The sequence below is a fragment of the Corythoichthys intestinalis genome, chromosome 18, assembly GCF_030265065.1.
Source record: "Corythoichthys intestinalis isolate RoL2023-P3 chromosome 18, ASM3026506v1, whole genome shotgun sequence".
Taxonomy (NCBI): domain Eukaryota; kingdom Metazoa; phylum Chordata; class Actinopteri; order Syngnathiformes; family Syngnathidae; genus Corythoichthys; species Corythoichthys intestinalis.
In genome coordinates, this window is record NC_080412.1 from 8,706,786 (window position 1) to 8,723,128 (window position 16,343).

The following is a 16,343-nucleotide window of genomic DNA, read 5'->3' on the forward strand; positions in this document are numbered from 1 at the left end:
TGGTGTGCTTAGTTGCAGTGTTTTTGAATATCTATGTATATCAATCTATATCGACAGCAAATTGTTAACTGATCTTTTCAAAAATGTTTTAACATGTAGAGGGTATTCAAACAAATACATCCGAATAAATCTGAATTATTAAAATACTGTCAAAATATCCTCAAAAGTTTAGCAGTTTATTGTCAAGTAAAAAGTGTCTGAAAGTAGCCTGACGCCCAACCCCCTTCCACAGCTAATGGCTGGTTGCAAGTAAAGAAACAGCAGCCTGACTTGTTTACGTTTGCATTCAAACACATTTTGCTTTCATTCAAGTGACTTTTTTTTCTCGATTGAAAATATATATTTTTATTGAAAGAACTTTTTTTGGCTTGACCAAGAAATAAACAAATCTAGCTACAAATCTATCAACCTACATTAGGCTCTCAAAGCTGTGATTGATTCTCATTAAATTTTGTCTGTCTTTATTTGGAGGAAATTTTTGCATTCAAACACATTTTGCTTTCATTCAAGTGACTTTTGTTTTTGATTGAAAAGATATACTTTGATTGAAGGAACCTTTTTTTTATGGGACTGACTAAGACATACACAAATCTACCTACAAATTTATCAACCTGCAGTAGGCAAGTAATAAATAAGTGTTAGCTGAGGAGGGGATTGGGCGAAAAAGGCTCAAGTCAGGCTACTTTAGCTGAGGAGGGGGTTGGGCGAAAGAGAAAGCAGCCTCACTCTTTGAGTGACATAATTATTGCTGATTCTCAGGTGCACAAATACTTGAACTGAATCCCAGTAGATAAAAATATATAACAAATAATTTTTAAAAATCATAAAATGTGATTTCTGGATTTTTTTAGATTGTCTCTATGAGTGGAAATGCATCTATGATTGAAATTTCAGACCTCCACCTCTTTTCAAAGTGGGTGGACTTGCAAAATCACAAGGAGTGCAAATAATTGCTCCTCATTGTATACCAAGTAGTCCCAGGAAAACAAAAAATTCTTGATAACCTTTCAACAAGTCCAGTATAGAGGATAGAGAGTGTATTAGAGGTACATTTATGTGTGTTTTCTATAGTATTTCAACGTTTTGACTTGATAGTTTTGATGTGCTGTGATTACTCTTGTTTGAATCCTGTGCATCAATAAATACCAGGAAGAAAAGACAAAAATTAACTTCGTCAGACTCTTATTTCAGTTTTACATTTGATACTGATTCAATGTTCTATTTTCTGAAGGCCCCACAAATACACTGTCAGGGATATTTTTTTCTGACAGTAAAATCGTAAAACAATACACATTATTAAAATGTGCAAAACCCCATAAATGTAGCTTGACTTGAACTGACACATAATATGACATGAATAGTACTACTGTTGTGTGTTCCCCTCCATTTGGGCCGCATACCAACACAAGTGGTTGCATTTCCATATGAACGGCTGTTGTCTGTCGGACAACGACTTGCTAATTCAAAAGCACTTGGGTCATTTAGGCCACCTCTGGGTTTTTTCGGAGGAGAGGCCAAATTGGCCATTGCTTGGGACCATTAGGAGTGGCAGAATTCTCCGGGACTTCTAGTGTTAAAAGGGTAAATATATGAAAAAGAACATATCGACCACTCCTTGATGTCTGCGAATTCTAGATCGCGACCCTTGTTATATTACCATGTTTCACCTAAAAAATCCCCCCAAAATCCAGGTGTGGCCATTCAGAACTGTGTCTTGACACTCAGTGATACATGCGACATGGAGTTTTTGGATCGAAACAAGGTAAGTACGCGATAATATCTCGTTAAAGTCATGGTGTCTTGAATTCTGCTCTCTCGTGCTCTCACCGCCAGATAGGGTTTTGCGGTTGAAAAAACTTTTTTTTTTTTTTCAAGAAATTCCCTCCTGTCCAAAATTTTTCTTCCCCCAGAAAATTGAGATTTTAAGCTTTCCAATGATGTATCACACATGCATATTGGACAATTTTGAAATTTGTCCAAATTGGGGGTCTCAGAGTGGAACTTCAAGTCACCTGAGTGTTTTCCGCCCTATATATTTCAAATTTCAAGCTATTTGCATACTATTCCTTTTCTGCTTTATTTCAATTTCTGAATTCAACTATCTTTTTTTTTTTTTTTAATTCTATTTGTGATTTAATGCGATTTTTCTATCTAATATGAAATAAAATAAATAAGAATAAAATCACAGGGACCTTGATTACTTGCCATTGAAAATAAATGGGAAATTTGTTTTTATATGTATTTGTTTAAATTCCGATACAGGACATACCATCTTCATAAGTAGGACTGATAATTCAACTTCAGATACTTATTTCTTACTTGCCTACTGTAGGTTGATAAATTTGTAGGTAGATTTGTGTATGTCTTAGTCAATCCAAAAAAAGGTTCCTTCAATCAAAGTATATATTTTCAATCGAAAACAAAAGTCACTTGAATGAAAGCATGTGTTAGAATGCAAAGGTTGCCTGAATGATCGCTTGTATCTGAACCAAGAGTGGTATTTACTAGTTTTGCATATTTTTTTTCCAGCCATTTCATGTGAGGTGCTTTTCTTGTTACCACTGTTGCTTGGTGTGCTTAGTTGCAGTGTTTTTGAATATCTATGTATATCAATCTATATCGACAGCAAATTGTTAACTGATCTTTTCAAAAATGTTTTAACATGTAGAGGGTATTCAAACAAATACATCCGAATAAATCTGAATTATTAAAATACTGTCAAAATATCCTCAAAAGTTTAGCAGTTTATTGTCAAGTAAAAAGTGTCTGAAAGTAGCCTGACGCCCAACCCCCTTCCACAGCTAATGGCTGGTTGCAAGTAAAGAAACAGCAGCCTGACTTGTTTACGTTTGCATTCAAACACATTTTGCTTTCATTCAAGTGACTTTTTTTTCTCGATTGAAAACATTTTTATTGAAATAACTTTTTTTGGCTTGACCAAGAAACAAAACAAATCTAGCTACAAATCTATCAACCTACAGTAGGCTCTTAAAACTGTGATTGATTCTCATAAAATTTTGTCTGTCTTTTTTTGGAGGCAATTTTTGCATTCAAACACATTTTGCTTTCATTCAAGTGACTTTTGTTTTCGATTGAAAAGATATACTTTGATTGAAGGAATCTTTTTTTTGATTGACTAAGACATACACAAATCTACCTACAAATTTATCAACCTGCAGTAGGCAAGTAAGAAATATGTGTCTGAAAGTAGCCTGACAAGTAGTCAGGGTACTTTAGCTGAGGAGGGGGTTGGGCGAAAGAGAAAGCAGCCTCACTCAGCAAGGTTTCGCCCAACCCCCTCCTCAGCTAAAGTAGCCTGACTTGAGCCTTTTTCGCCCAACCCGCTCCTCAGCTAAAGTACCCTGACTACTTGTCAGGCTACTTTCAGACACATATTTCTTACTTGACACTAAACTGCTAAACTTCTGAGAATATTTTAATAACAGTATTTTAATAATTCTAATTCATTCGGATGTATTTGTTTGAATACCCTCTACATGTTAAAAAAAAACATTTTTAAAAAGATCAATGAACAATTTGCTGTGGATATACTGTACATTTATATGCATAGATATTTAGAAATACTACGTACAACTAAGGACACCAAGACACAGTGGTGAAACGAAGAGCACAACACATGAAGTTGCTGGGAAAAAAATATGCAAGATTAGTAAATACCACTCATGGTTCAGAAACAAGCTATCATTCAGGTTTCATACAATGGTGTAAATATTACATTGAATTTGAAACCAAATTAAATTAAACTAATTTAGTGCTCCACATCTATGTGCATGTGTTGTGGCCCCTTCCGTTAGTTACAAGGGTTTGTTTTGTTTGCTTTGCTTAAATTAAATGAAACAAGGTTGATACATCCAAACAATATTCTAACAGCTGATGACCAGTATCATCTACTCTCAATGAGTTTTCTTCAGTCAGAAAAGTAATAGTTAAAAAAAGATTAATCACGATAAAATTGCACTAATTAGGGGTATAATACATAAAAAATCGACACCACTAATTGTAATGTTAGTTCATTGTTCATTGTGTTTCTTCATTTGTAAGGTTTGTTTTGTTTTTCAGTGCACTTTGTCGTTGCTTTTGGTTACGTATATTCTCAACAAGCTGCTTTCCAATTGTCCCGTAGCCTTTTCCAGCTTTGGGGAGCTAATCAATTTTTTTTATCTGGTGCCATTCGAAATCTCTCTGGTATTGCCCATGGTAGCGGGTGGATTATAACTGACTGTGGGGTGCACAGGTGACAATGATGAGCTCAAACAGGTGGGGTAAAGGACTTTTTTTTAAGGTAGAATGACAACTCTTTGAGTGTCATAATTATTGCTGATTCTCAGGTGCACAAATACTTGAACTGAACCCCAGTACATAAAAATATATTGCAAATACATTTTTAAAATCATACAATGTGATTTCTGGATTTTTTTAGATTGTCTCTGTGAGTGGAAATGCATCTATGATGGAAATTTCAGACCTCCACCTCTTTTCAAAGTGGGTGAACTTGCAAAATCACAAGGAGTGCAAATAATTGCTCCTCATTGTATACCAAGTAGTCCCAGGAAAACAAAAAATTCTTGATAACCTTTCAAAAAGTCCAGTATAGAGGATAGAGGGTGTATTAGAGGTACATTTATGTGTGTTTTCTATAGTATTTCATCGTTTTGACTTGATAGTTTTGATCTGCTGTGATTACTCGTTTGAATCCTGTGCATCAATAAATACCAGGAAGAAAAGACAAAAATTAACTTCGTCAGACTCTTATTTCAGTTTTACATTTGATACTGATTCAATGTTCTATTTTCTGCAGGTATCACAAATATACTGTTATAACAAATATTGCTAGCATATAAAGGCCCCACAAATACACTGTTAGGGATCATTTTTCACAGTAAAATCGTAAAACAATACACTGAAGCGGGTTGCTTGTTAAGAGTCTTTATTGCTCGCTCTGAACTCTCGTACACTCTCTCTCTCTAATGAGCCGGAACGCGCGCGGCTCTTTATAAGGTCCGTCACGTGACTGTGACGCAGCCGGTAACGCGCTCGGCCAAACAGACAAGTACGGTGGGTGAATTATGTCCAACAAAGGGTCACCACAACACATTATTAAAATGTGCAAAACCCCATAAATGTAGCTTGACTTGAACTGACACATAATATTACATGAATGGTACTACTGTTGTGTGTTCCCCTCCATTTGGGCCGCATACCAACACAAGTGGTTGCATTTCCATATGAACGGCTGTTGTCTGTCGGACAACGACTTGCTAATTCAAAAGCACTTGGGTCATTTAGGCCACCTCTGGGTTTTTTCGGAGGAGAGGCCGAATTGGCCATTGCTTGGGACTGTTAGGAGTAGCAGAATTCTCCGGGACTTCTAGTGTTAAAATGAGAATAATCCGTTCCCAGGTCCCCATAAAACATAATTTTCTACTAAATAAGCCTTAAAACTACGCAAAAATATACCTTATTTTATGTATAATAAATGTGCTATTGTATTATAATTAAAGAAATAAACTGTACTGTATAATAAAGTCGTTTTATTTACCTTTGTGATGGTAGTTGATGGCTTGATGGAATGGAGTGGGAGGAGGAGGGAGGGAGGGAGTTACTGTTTGGAAGGAGAGTGTTACCGGCAAAGTGCGCAGTTAGCGTAGACTCCACTGCTGTGCCCCCCACATGCTTTTGGTTGTTAATAAAAGTGCCCACAAAAAGCCATCCGACGCCTCTGGGTGTTTGTATGCACGCCGCCACCTTTCTGGAGAGGAAATCGGGCGAACCGAAGACAACCGACGACAACGAGCCAACGTGACTCGCCGGTCCACTTCTCACTACGGTGGGAAGCTGAAAGCACCGCCAATTACCAGTCGAGGGCGAATTGGTAACACGAGTCACCTTCCATAAGGACTGTAGGTAACTCTTTTTCGGTCCCATAATAGCAAAAGTACACTCAATATGGTCCAAAATGTCTATCAAACACAAACCACGTCCGCACTCAACGAAAGTGAGGGGACGAACTGGGACGCCGTGAGCGTGCGTCAGCTTCTCGTGGCGCTTTTCGACCGCGTGAATTGGTTCGTCCGCCGAAAACTAGTTCGTCAGCAGAGACTATATGCTCGCGAATTTAATGTTCTTGAGGCGAAAAGTTCGTGAGCTTAAGCGTTCGTGAGCTGAGGTATCACTGTATGTGAATGAAGCCAAAAATTTGGAAGAAATCTCAAGAACCCTTCGCCTCTCGGTACATTTTCAACACAGGTTAAACAAAACTCGCATTGATGTGCACTAAGAGCTTGGAGGTTAATTCTTATTATCTTTCTTGACTCCATTATGACATTATGACTGCTCCACTTCACCATGCAATTGCATTTAAAAGAAATCCCCAAACTTTTGAACATAATGACCCTTTTTGGGGAAAAATGTAACTATGATGTGATTCAATATTTTTATTGTCTAATTTTGCAATATCTTTAAATAACATTTTCAATACATATTTTATGAATAAGTACATATTTACATTCATGAAATATTAAAACAAACAAAATTAGCTAGAAAATGCAATCCCAGGGAAATTGGAGAGATGCTCTGCTGGCAAATACACTTCCGGGTCACTACAAGTTGATTTTGGGGCATGAGCAGGTCATTTTTTGTTGGTTTTAGGTCACTTCCTATTAAATTTGTGGCATTTACAGGTCACATCCTATTTATTCACTTCCTTTTAATTTTGGCGCCTTCACGGTCCACTTCCTGTTGATTTTGTGCATTTCTGACATGCCTCCTGTTGAGTTTTGGGCTGACCTCCTACATTGATGGTAAAGCTAGAGTAGTACCATAAACCAGCCACAAAATGTCCCTTTAGGTCTTTGTCCTGGAATTGCCTGACCCACTCGGTGGGGAACTAGATTTTGTGGAAAAGATTGCCATATTCGAAAAGGCATAAAGTCTGCAGAAGAAGCATAAGGGGTTACCAACAAATTTAAACAATTTTGAACTGTGGGAATAAAACTACCCTGCATCGATGTCGTGGTTGTGATCAAAGAGGACAAGTTAAAAGTTCTGTGATGATGATCTACCGCTAAGGCAAGTCTGGGGTTGCCCGCACCAAGCACCCCTACTCGTACCAACGAGATGGAGTCAGCCACAGGATGAGGGTGTGATTGACAGGTCAGCCATCTTCCCACATTCCACAGGACGAGGGTGTGATTGACAGGATGACTGCGTCAGCCCGTGTGATTGGCTGTTTTAGAAGGAGATGTCTGATTGGCTGCAGAAAGGCTCTATTTAGAAAAAATGCATGTGTTCTTCCCGGCTGCGGGAACGGAGTGTCAAAACGATCAACACACTCGTAAGTGGGAATTTGAAATTGGAAGCATGTTATAAATGCGTGTAAAACAATTCACACACACTTTTGACGAATGTGTGTGTTTTGCGTGTTATGTGTTTACGAATCCCACAATGTGTGTGTTTCGTGTCCTACTGTATGTGTTGACGAATCCCACAATATGTGTGTGTTTCGTGTCCTATGTGTTTACAAATCCCACAATACGTGTTTGTTTCATGTTAAATGAATGTGTGCATCGCGCATGTGTGTTAGTTCCTTATGAGACTAATCTGGCCCCATTATTAGTTACTTGCACAGGCGGTTTTTGCTATGGGCAATGTGGGCGACCGCCCAGGGCGCAATCTATTTGGGGGCGCACAAGTGCCCTCGAGAAAAAGAAAAAAAAAAAGCTAGTTTTCTAGAGTAATACCGCTCATATCCACGTCAAGTTAGTAGAGTAGGCGCTAGGGCGCACTTTATTATCATGTCAACTGCTGCTGAGAGCCGTGTGGGTCAGAGGAAAAGGCAGGGGAAGACGGGAGGGGGATCAGCTGCTCGCAACTGCAGAATGAGTGAGCAGGACGAGTCTCAATCTCTCTCAGAGAGAGAGCAAGGAGGGGGAGGGAGAGGGGGCGGGCTGATGGGATGGTTCGCACAGGGCGCGAAAGTAGCCAGGACCGCCACTGGTTACTTGGCAAAGTAACTGGTGATAATTTTCAAAACATAAGTCACACTTGTGACATATTTATGTCACACTGCTGTTGCCGTAGTGTGCACTTCCTGTGGGTGTGGTATTACAGTATAAAAGGGAATCTCTGTAATATGTCTCTGTGACATTTATGCTGAGAAGCACACTGAATAAAGAAGTGTTGTTCCATTCAAGTCTCGGCCTTACATGTACTTAGATTAAGGAAGTACATAACAAAAGAGAATGTTTCTGGTTGCTATTGATGCCCATAGTAAGTGGCCAGAGGTAGCTATCATGAAATCAACCACATCGGAAAAGGCAATTGAGAAGTTAGGGGAGATGTTTAGTCGTTTCGGAGCCCCTGTACAACTCGTCTCAGACAATGGGCCCCAATTTGTGTCAAAAGAAATGGTTGAATTCCTGCAAGCCAATGGGGTTCAACACATTAAGTCGGCTCCCTATCAACTGGCAACCAACGGCTTGGCAGAGAGGTTTGTGCAGACCCTCAAACATGCTCTCAAAGCATCACAAGGGCAAAGTACACTCCATCAGAGACTACACGAATTTCTCCTCAAATACCGAACATCTGTGCACGCAACTACCAAAGTATCGCCAGCGAGCCTCATGTTTTCTCGAGAGATACGAACTGGCATGGATCTTCTGAAACCACCAACTCTGAGCGAGATTGTTCAAATGGATCAACGGAAGCAACTCAAGTACAGAGACCTGCATTCCAAGAACCGAGTTTTTGCACCTGGTGACTCTGTTGTGGCCCGGAGTTACCAGAGTAAGGAAAAGTGGGCCACTGCCACCATCATTGCTCAAACTGGGCCTGTTTCCTACACAGTTCAGACAGCTAATGGTGTTTGGCGTCGCCATGTGGATCAATTGTTGGGAACACCAGACACTACTCCAGAACTGTCTGTTGATTGTGATGATGCTAGCAGTGTAATTATACCAGAAATGTCTAGCTTACCGGATGTGTCAAAAATACCAGAAATGTCTAGCTTACCGGATGTGTCAAACCCAAGTTTAAAGGGTTTTTGGGTCAATTGGTCGTAGCCCAATTCTTAACCCTAAACTTAACTAGACACAGAGGTAGGGATGGGAATCAAAATCCGATTCCAATTCCGAACCGGTTCCGAGTGTTTTGAGGCCTCGACATCACAATGAAAAACCCTTAATGATCCCTTAAACCAGTGCTTCTCAATTATTTTCTGTTACGCCCCGCCAAGGAAGACGTAAATGTTTCGCGCCCCCCCCAAACTCTTCCGCCACTGTAAATAGTATCATTCGTCTATAATATTGCTATTATAAGTACGCCTCTGCCTCACATTGTCATTTTTTTCTATTACAGAAAATAACAGAGATCAACTTATAAAGTATAACTTTATCAACATTGTTTTGTTTGTAACTGAAAAGACTTAACGCGCATCAATTTGCCTGAATTAAAAAAAAAAAAAAAAGTCACATCCAAACTGTAAAAATACACTCAAGGTACATTTTTAACATTTGTTACTGAAAAATAAAATCAGTAAATAATAACAAATTCAAATTTATTAGAAACATTAACTCATGAGGACAATATGCCAAAAAAATTTAACCGAAAAAACAAAACTGAATAGAAGGGGTGGGGGGCAGTTTTTATTTTCGGTGCTCACAGTATCACGTCCAGTTTGCAATAGTATTTTCCACTGAGCATGCTAACAGTGCTCACTGGTTTACTTATATAGCACTGACAAAGCGGGATGATTATTGGCAATATTCGGCACATTTTCGCTGAAAAACAACCAAGCGGCTTATCAATGAGATTGGGGTCTAATGTCTTAAAGTGGCGTCTTAATTGATTTGGCTTCCGGCTGTCCGCTATAATCATTTTTAGACACAGTAAACAGTGGTCTTTCCTCACCTACCACTGTATTAAATGTCAAAGCCGAAAGGCAAACGGCCCGAAAAAAGCGCATTCTCGGCGGCCGATGGAGAACCGTAGGTGACGGCGGTCGTCGTGACGATCCCAAGCCGAAAATGGCACGTCTCGGGCGGACACGTGAGAACCGGAGAAGACAGTGGGTCGCTGCGTGAGTCCGGCCGGAAAACGGCTTTCAAAAACTGCGCACAGCTCTTCATATCTCTCGTCTGTGTGCTCTTGCTTACTTCAAAAATACTGCGCCCACTTTGAAAATGAGAGCGCCACTGCCACCCACTGAGTGGATGCGCAAGTACACTTTATTCTAGTATGGCAAAAAAAGAAAAAAAAAAAGCATGTTCCCCGAGGTCACATGCGCCACCCCTGGCATCGCTCTGCGCCCCCCTGGGGGGGCGCGCCCCACTATTTGAGAAGTACTGCCTTAAACGATTCCTAAAGACGCATATTGCGTCATTAAAACGCGTCTTTAGGAACGTGTCACGTGACGTGACGTGTCTTGTTGTCCCGACACATCAAACTAGCATAGCGCCAAGACCCACTTGCTCTAAAGAACCACTGGCTCCAAAGTTTGGCTACACTTCACAGGAAAGAAGGTGAAAATGAAAGAGCTACTTGCAATATTTGCAAAGTGTCATCCAAGGGTGGGAACACCAGTAATGTGAATGAGCTCAGCTCTTCTTCTCATCTGCGTAAAGTGAGAAACACAGCTGATGCTCCAGAAGGAAGTCACCCCAGAGATAGTGGTAACAAGAGTGCACACTTAACACTACTAAGACCTTCACAATTGATTTCAGCATAACTGGCAGGCACCAGCTAAGTAGCAGCGTTATTGTAGAGCTGAGATATAAATTTTGACCACAAAGCAACAAAGGTAAAGACGTGTGCTTTACTGAATAACTATTACTGAGTAATTACTCTTACATTCAGGTAACTGAGTTACTAACTCAATTATTTTTTGGGAGAAGTAATTTGGAACTGTAACTAATGACTTTTTAAAAGTAAGATTAACAACACTGGTTAGCTGCCGAAAACATATACAGGAGGACAATGGCTCCTTTGCTGGGCCGCAGGAGGAGGGATGGGGTGCTGCCCCATTTTGCGTGTACGTAAACTAGTTCATGTTCACTTGTAAGAACAAATTGAATGCACAAATTCTATCACCGGAGACAATGAGGATGAGTGGCAGGTAGGCGGATGGGGGGGTTCTGTTGTGAGATGCTCGTACGCCACCCAGTGTGATGCCAAGGCACTCGGACATGCAAGGCGAGATATGGGCTTTTCTGGATTTCGCCCGTCGCTATCGTGAAAATCTGCTTGCATAATTAGATTCATTTTCTCTCGTGATCACGCTCGTATTGTGAAACGCTCGTAAGGTGAGGTGCTATCATCATGAGGGTCAACTGTACTTTTGACAAGTGGATTTGACTTCTAAGACTGCTTCATAATAAGTTAAGATGGTATCATTCGTTCAGTCATTTATCTTGCCACTAATCCTCATGAAGTGCGAGAGCCTATCTGAGCTCACTATAGGTAGTAGATGGGATACAACCTGAATTGGTTGCCAGCCAAGGAGACGGATTACCATTCACGCACACACTCATACCTAAGAACAATTTAGAGTGTTCATGCTGCCTTGCATGTTTTTGGGATGTTGGAGGAAACCGCAGTAACCGGGCAAAGGGAGAACATGCAAACTCCACACAGGAAGGCCCGGCCAGATCTCAGAACTGTGAGGCGGATGTGTTAACCAATCCGCCACCATGCCGCTTCATAATATCATTAATAATAAATTATGATTCATATCGGAATGCATAGGGTTGTCTTTGTTGTGGATTATGTGTTGCTATTTTCATTTGCCTTGAATGCATGTTTGGTTGGCAGGGGTGTCAACTGTTTAACTATTGAGTGAAGATATGGACATCTTGTGGCCGGTTTATGGTACTACTCTAGCTTCACCATCAATATAGCAGGACAGCCCAAAACTCAGCAGGAAGCGTGTCAGAAATGCACAAAATCAACAGGAAGTGGACCGTAAAGGCACCAAATTTAAAAGGAAGTGAATAAACAGGATGTGACCTGTAAATGCCACAAATTTATTAGGAAGTGAACTAAAACCAACAAAAAATGACCTGCTAATGCCCCCAAATCAACTTGAAGTTTATTTGCCAGCAGAGCATCTCTCCAATTTCGCTGGGATTGCATTTTCTAGCGAATTTTGTTTGTTTTAATATTTAATGAATGTAAATATGTACTTATTCATAAAATATGCATTGAAATTTTTATTTAAAGATATTGCAAAATTATAAAATAAAAATATTGAATCACATTACCGTTACATTTTCCCCCCAAAAAAGGTTACTATGTTCGAAAGTTTGGGGATTTCTGCTAAACGCCATTGCATGGTGAAGTGGAGCAGCACAAGTCATAATGGAGTCAAGAAAGACAATAAAAATTAACCTCCGAGCTCTTAGTGCACATCAATGCGAGTTTTGTTTAACCTGTGTTGAAAATGTACCGAGAGGCGAAGGGTTCTTCAGATTTCTTCCAAATTTTTAGCTTCATACATGGACTTGCAGTCCAGACCCTCCAGCGCTGGCAGTCCCTGCAGAGCCCATCATCCTGGCATCTCTTTTTCCACTCAACTGCACTCAATGTTAATGCATGGCCCGGATGTGTCACAAATGTTACCCAATCTGGACCAGCACAGGGCCAGATTTGTATCAAAACCGTTTTCAATATTAAATGTGAGGTCCATTTTGTTCAATGTATCATACTGTAATGTATTTATATGGCAAATTAACATTGTCTATTAAAAGGAATAATGACAACACTTCTTTTTCATGCTATTTAGTAATGCTAACATATTAATGTACCATAACATTACAACATTGTTTTTACAAATTGGAATGAGCAACTCCACATTAAAGATGACCCATTTTTAGACCGTAAACAACAGATTGTATTTGTTGAAGGGGAAGTTCAGAATTTGTGACATCAGGCTTAATCTTGGAGTTAGCTAGGGTTTAATTAGTCAGTGGAGTTTATTTCAACCAATTCCGTGTAGTTTGTTAGTTATTTGTTAGTTTCAGTGTTCTGGAATGGCTAAGCTAGTGTGATTCAATTGGGCTAACTTAGCAAGCTATTAAAAAACAACATATGCACACTTGAAAATCATCGATGACCCATTCAATCAATAGTGTTGGCTATGTTTTCCGGATAAAGTTATTAAAACTTACCTTTATATGTCAATAATTGCAGTGTGAACAGCAACATATTTAAACCAGCAGCTCTGCAGAGGAGCAGAGCGGAGTGATATCACATCGTTTTTTTTCACTTATATTTTCAGTTTTATTGTGGTCGTATTAACTCATTTGCTCCCGGAAACGTATAAATACGTTCTATTTTTAAATGCTCAACTGTCCCACAAACGTATTTATACGTCTTTTGCATTTTTTTAAAATAAGAAGCATATATAGCTTCCGCTGTATCTGACAAACAAAGAACAACGCTCCAGACCTATTTTAAAGCAATAAAACTGGCCACTGGAGGGCAGTTGCGCATTTTGAAATACCACGCAACCCAATTCAACAGCAGTGGAAGCCGGGCAGCATTGTCAGAGCGCTGGCGGCATGATCCCAGGCGGCGCTCCGACCGGACAAAACAACGTGAGGACGCCTGGGACGCCAGGCGCTGGATGACCGTGCAAAACGAGAGAAACCCCCCCGTGGAGCGGCTCGCCAAGCAGACCCCGCAGAAATGCAAAAATAATCCATCTTTGTGAGACAGACAACGACGAGGGAAAAAGTTTACACAGCTGACGTGGTGACAACGGTGTCATCTCGGCGACAAACCGTAATCTCTCAGTAGTCGTGTGTGAATAAATTGTTACTTTGCTATCTAAAGCTCTATTTGTCTGGTTGTTCATGGTATTTTGTAAAAGGAAAACATTATTCAGATGTTTGAAATGTAACTAATGCAAAAAATAGCTTTGTTAAAGTCAAAGTTATGTTTGAAATGTATGCGTTTACAAAAAGCTAATTTTCTCTGTTTTTTTCATCAGAAATTGGAAAATTGCTCAAACTAAGCTATTTTCTAATGCTGATTTCTAAAGAATGGAAAAAGATACGAACTTACTTTTTTTGTGCTGAAAGAAGAGAGTCTAATCTTTCTTTTGGTGGGTTCCAAGTTTATATAGCAATAGAACATAATTTTCTGTGGGCCTTGCAAAATCAGTCAAAATCCAGAAAAAACGGCCGGGAGCGAAGGGCCTTGCTCTGGTCAAAATGGCTAGGAGTGAAAGAGCATTAAAAAAAAAAAAAGTCCTGAAGAATGAAATGAATTACGGCAGTTTGGTGTGATAATTGATTTGGCCGCATGGCTGTTTTGGAACAATTTTCAAGCATTTTGAATTTATTTCACTATGGTGAACCTGTTCGTAGATCTGTATCTTTTTTTTATTGGCATGCTAGGAAGGGACCATTGACTCGCGCTAGCTTAGCCACTCCGGAGCCCTGAAACTAACAAATAACTTACAAACTGCACGTGATTTGTTGAAATCAACTCCACCAATTAATTAAACCCCCACTTACTCGAAGATTAAGTCTACTGTCAAAAATTCTGTACTTCCACTTTAAGGTTCAGAAGTAACGAGTCAAACTGAGGCAAACTGGCAGTGATAACAAGAGTTGATTGACGATGAGAGGGAGTGGCAGATAGCGTCTGAAGAATCCGGTGGGCAATCTAGTGATAGAACAGGTGAACGGACAGGCAAGCAGTACAGGATCTGGGGGGTGGGGACAAAAAAGCTCAGTATAAGGATTACAAGATTCTTCGTTAGCTGAAAGCTGGCCTCACCAACTTGTGTAGTTGAGTTGTTATCTGGCGATGATTTGAGGCCAAGGACCGATTTAGGGAAGCTGCTGAAGATCACCTGCACCTGCTCCCAGGGTCACCCATCTGTACAATTCTGCAGTGACACACATACACTGCTGGCCAAACGTATTGGCAGCCCTGCAATTCTGTCAGATAATGCTTAATTTCTCCCAGATGATTGCAATTACAAATGCTTTGGTAGTAATATCTTCATGTACTTTTCTTGCAATGAAAAAACACAAAAGAGAATGGGGAAAAAATAAAATCATGATAACTTTACACAAAACTCCAAAAATGTGCCAGACTAAAGTATTGGCACCCTTTGAAAAATCATGTGATGTTTCTCTAATTTGTGTAATTAACAGCACCTGTTACTTACCTGTGGCACATAACTCGTGGTGGCAATAACTAAATCACACTTGCAGCCATTTAAACTGGATTTAAGTTGACTCAGCCTCTGTCCTGTGTCCTTGTGTGTACCACATTGAGCATGGAGAAAAGAAAGAAGACCAAAGAACTGTCTGAGGACTTGGGAAGCATGGGCAAACTCAAGGCTACAAGTCCATCTCCAAAGAACTGAATGTTCCTGTGTCTACCGTGCGCAGTGTCATCAATAAGTGTAAAGCCCATGGCACTGTGGCTAACCTCCCTCAATGTGGACTGAAAAGAAAAATTGACTAGAGATTAAGCCTGAACCATATATCGTTTAAACATCGCCATCGCGATGTGTGCGTGCGCGATAGTCCCATCGCAAGGACGTGCCATAGTTTTTTGTTTTTTTTGTAATCCACAACGCCCTGCTTTCTGCTCTGCGCACGGCCTCACACGCTCTTTGAACCTCACAGTCACTGCAGCACTTGCTTATTAAAGTTAACGATGCTGGTATCTTTGATCTTGCCAAAGAAGCGGACATCACAGCGCAGCAGCTGTCAATCATGTTTAACTTGTAAAACAGTTTCTGCAAGGAAGCCGCTTTGGAATTAATCTCTGTGTGTGTGGAGACGTTTGAGACATACAAATTAAATGCCAGGAGTGATCATGAGGAGTTTGTAATTTCTACATGTCCAACAAGAGTCACAGCTAAGGTAGATAAACAGAAGTACTTAATAAAGCCAAGCATTTTTCGACTACAGTACTTAATCTTGTTCAAAAATGATTTGGTTGGACTGTTATGTTTAAAACTGATCACAACATAACATTTGAAGTGCTTAAAACCATTTATTAATAGATATATACAGTGCCTTGCAAAAGTATTCGGCCCCCTTGAACCTTGCAACCTTTCGCCACATTTCAGGCTTCAAACATAAAGATATAAAAAAAATTTTTTTTGTCAAGAATCAACAACAAGTGGGACACAATTGTGAAGTGGAACAAAATTTATTGGATAATTTAAACTTTTTTAACAAATAAAAAACTGAAAAGTGGGGCGTGCAATATTATTCGGCCCCCTTGCGTTAATACTTTGTAGCGCCACCTTTTGCTCCAATTACAGCTGCAAGTCGCTTGGGGTATGTTTCTATCAGTTT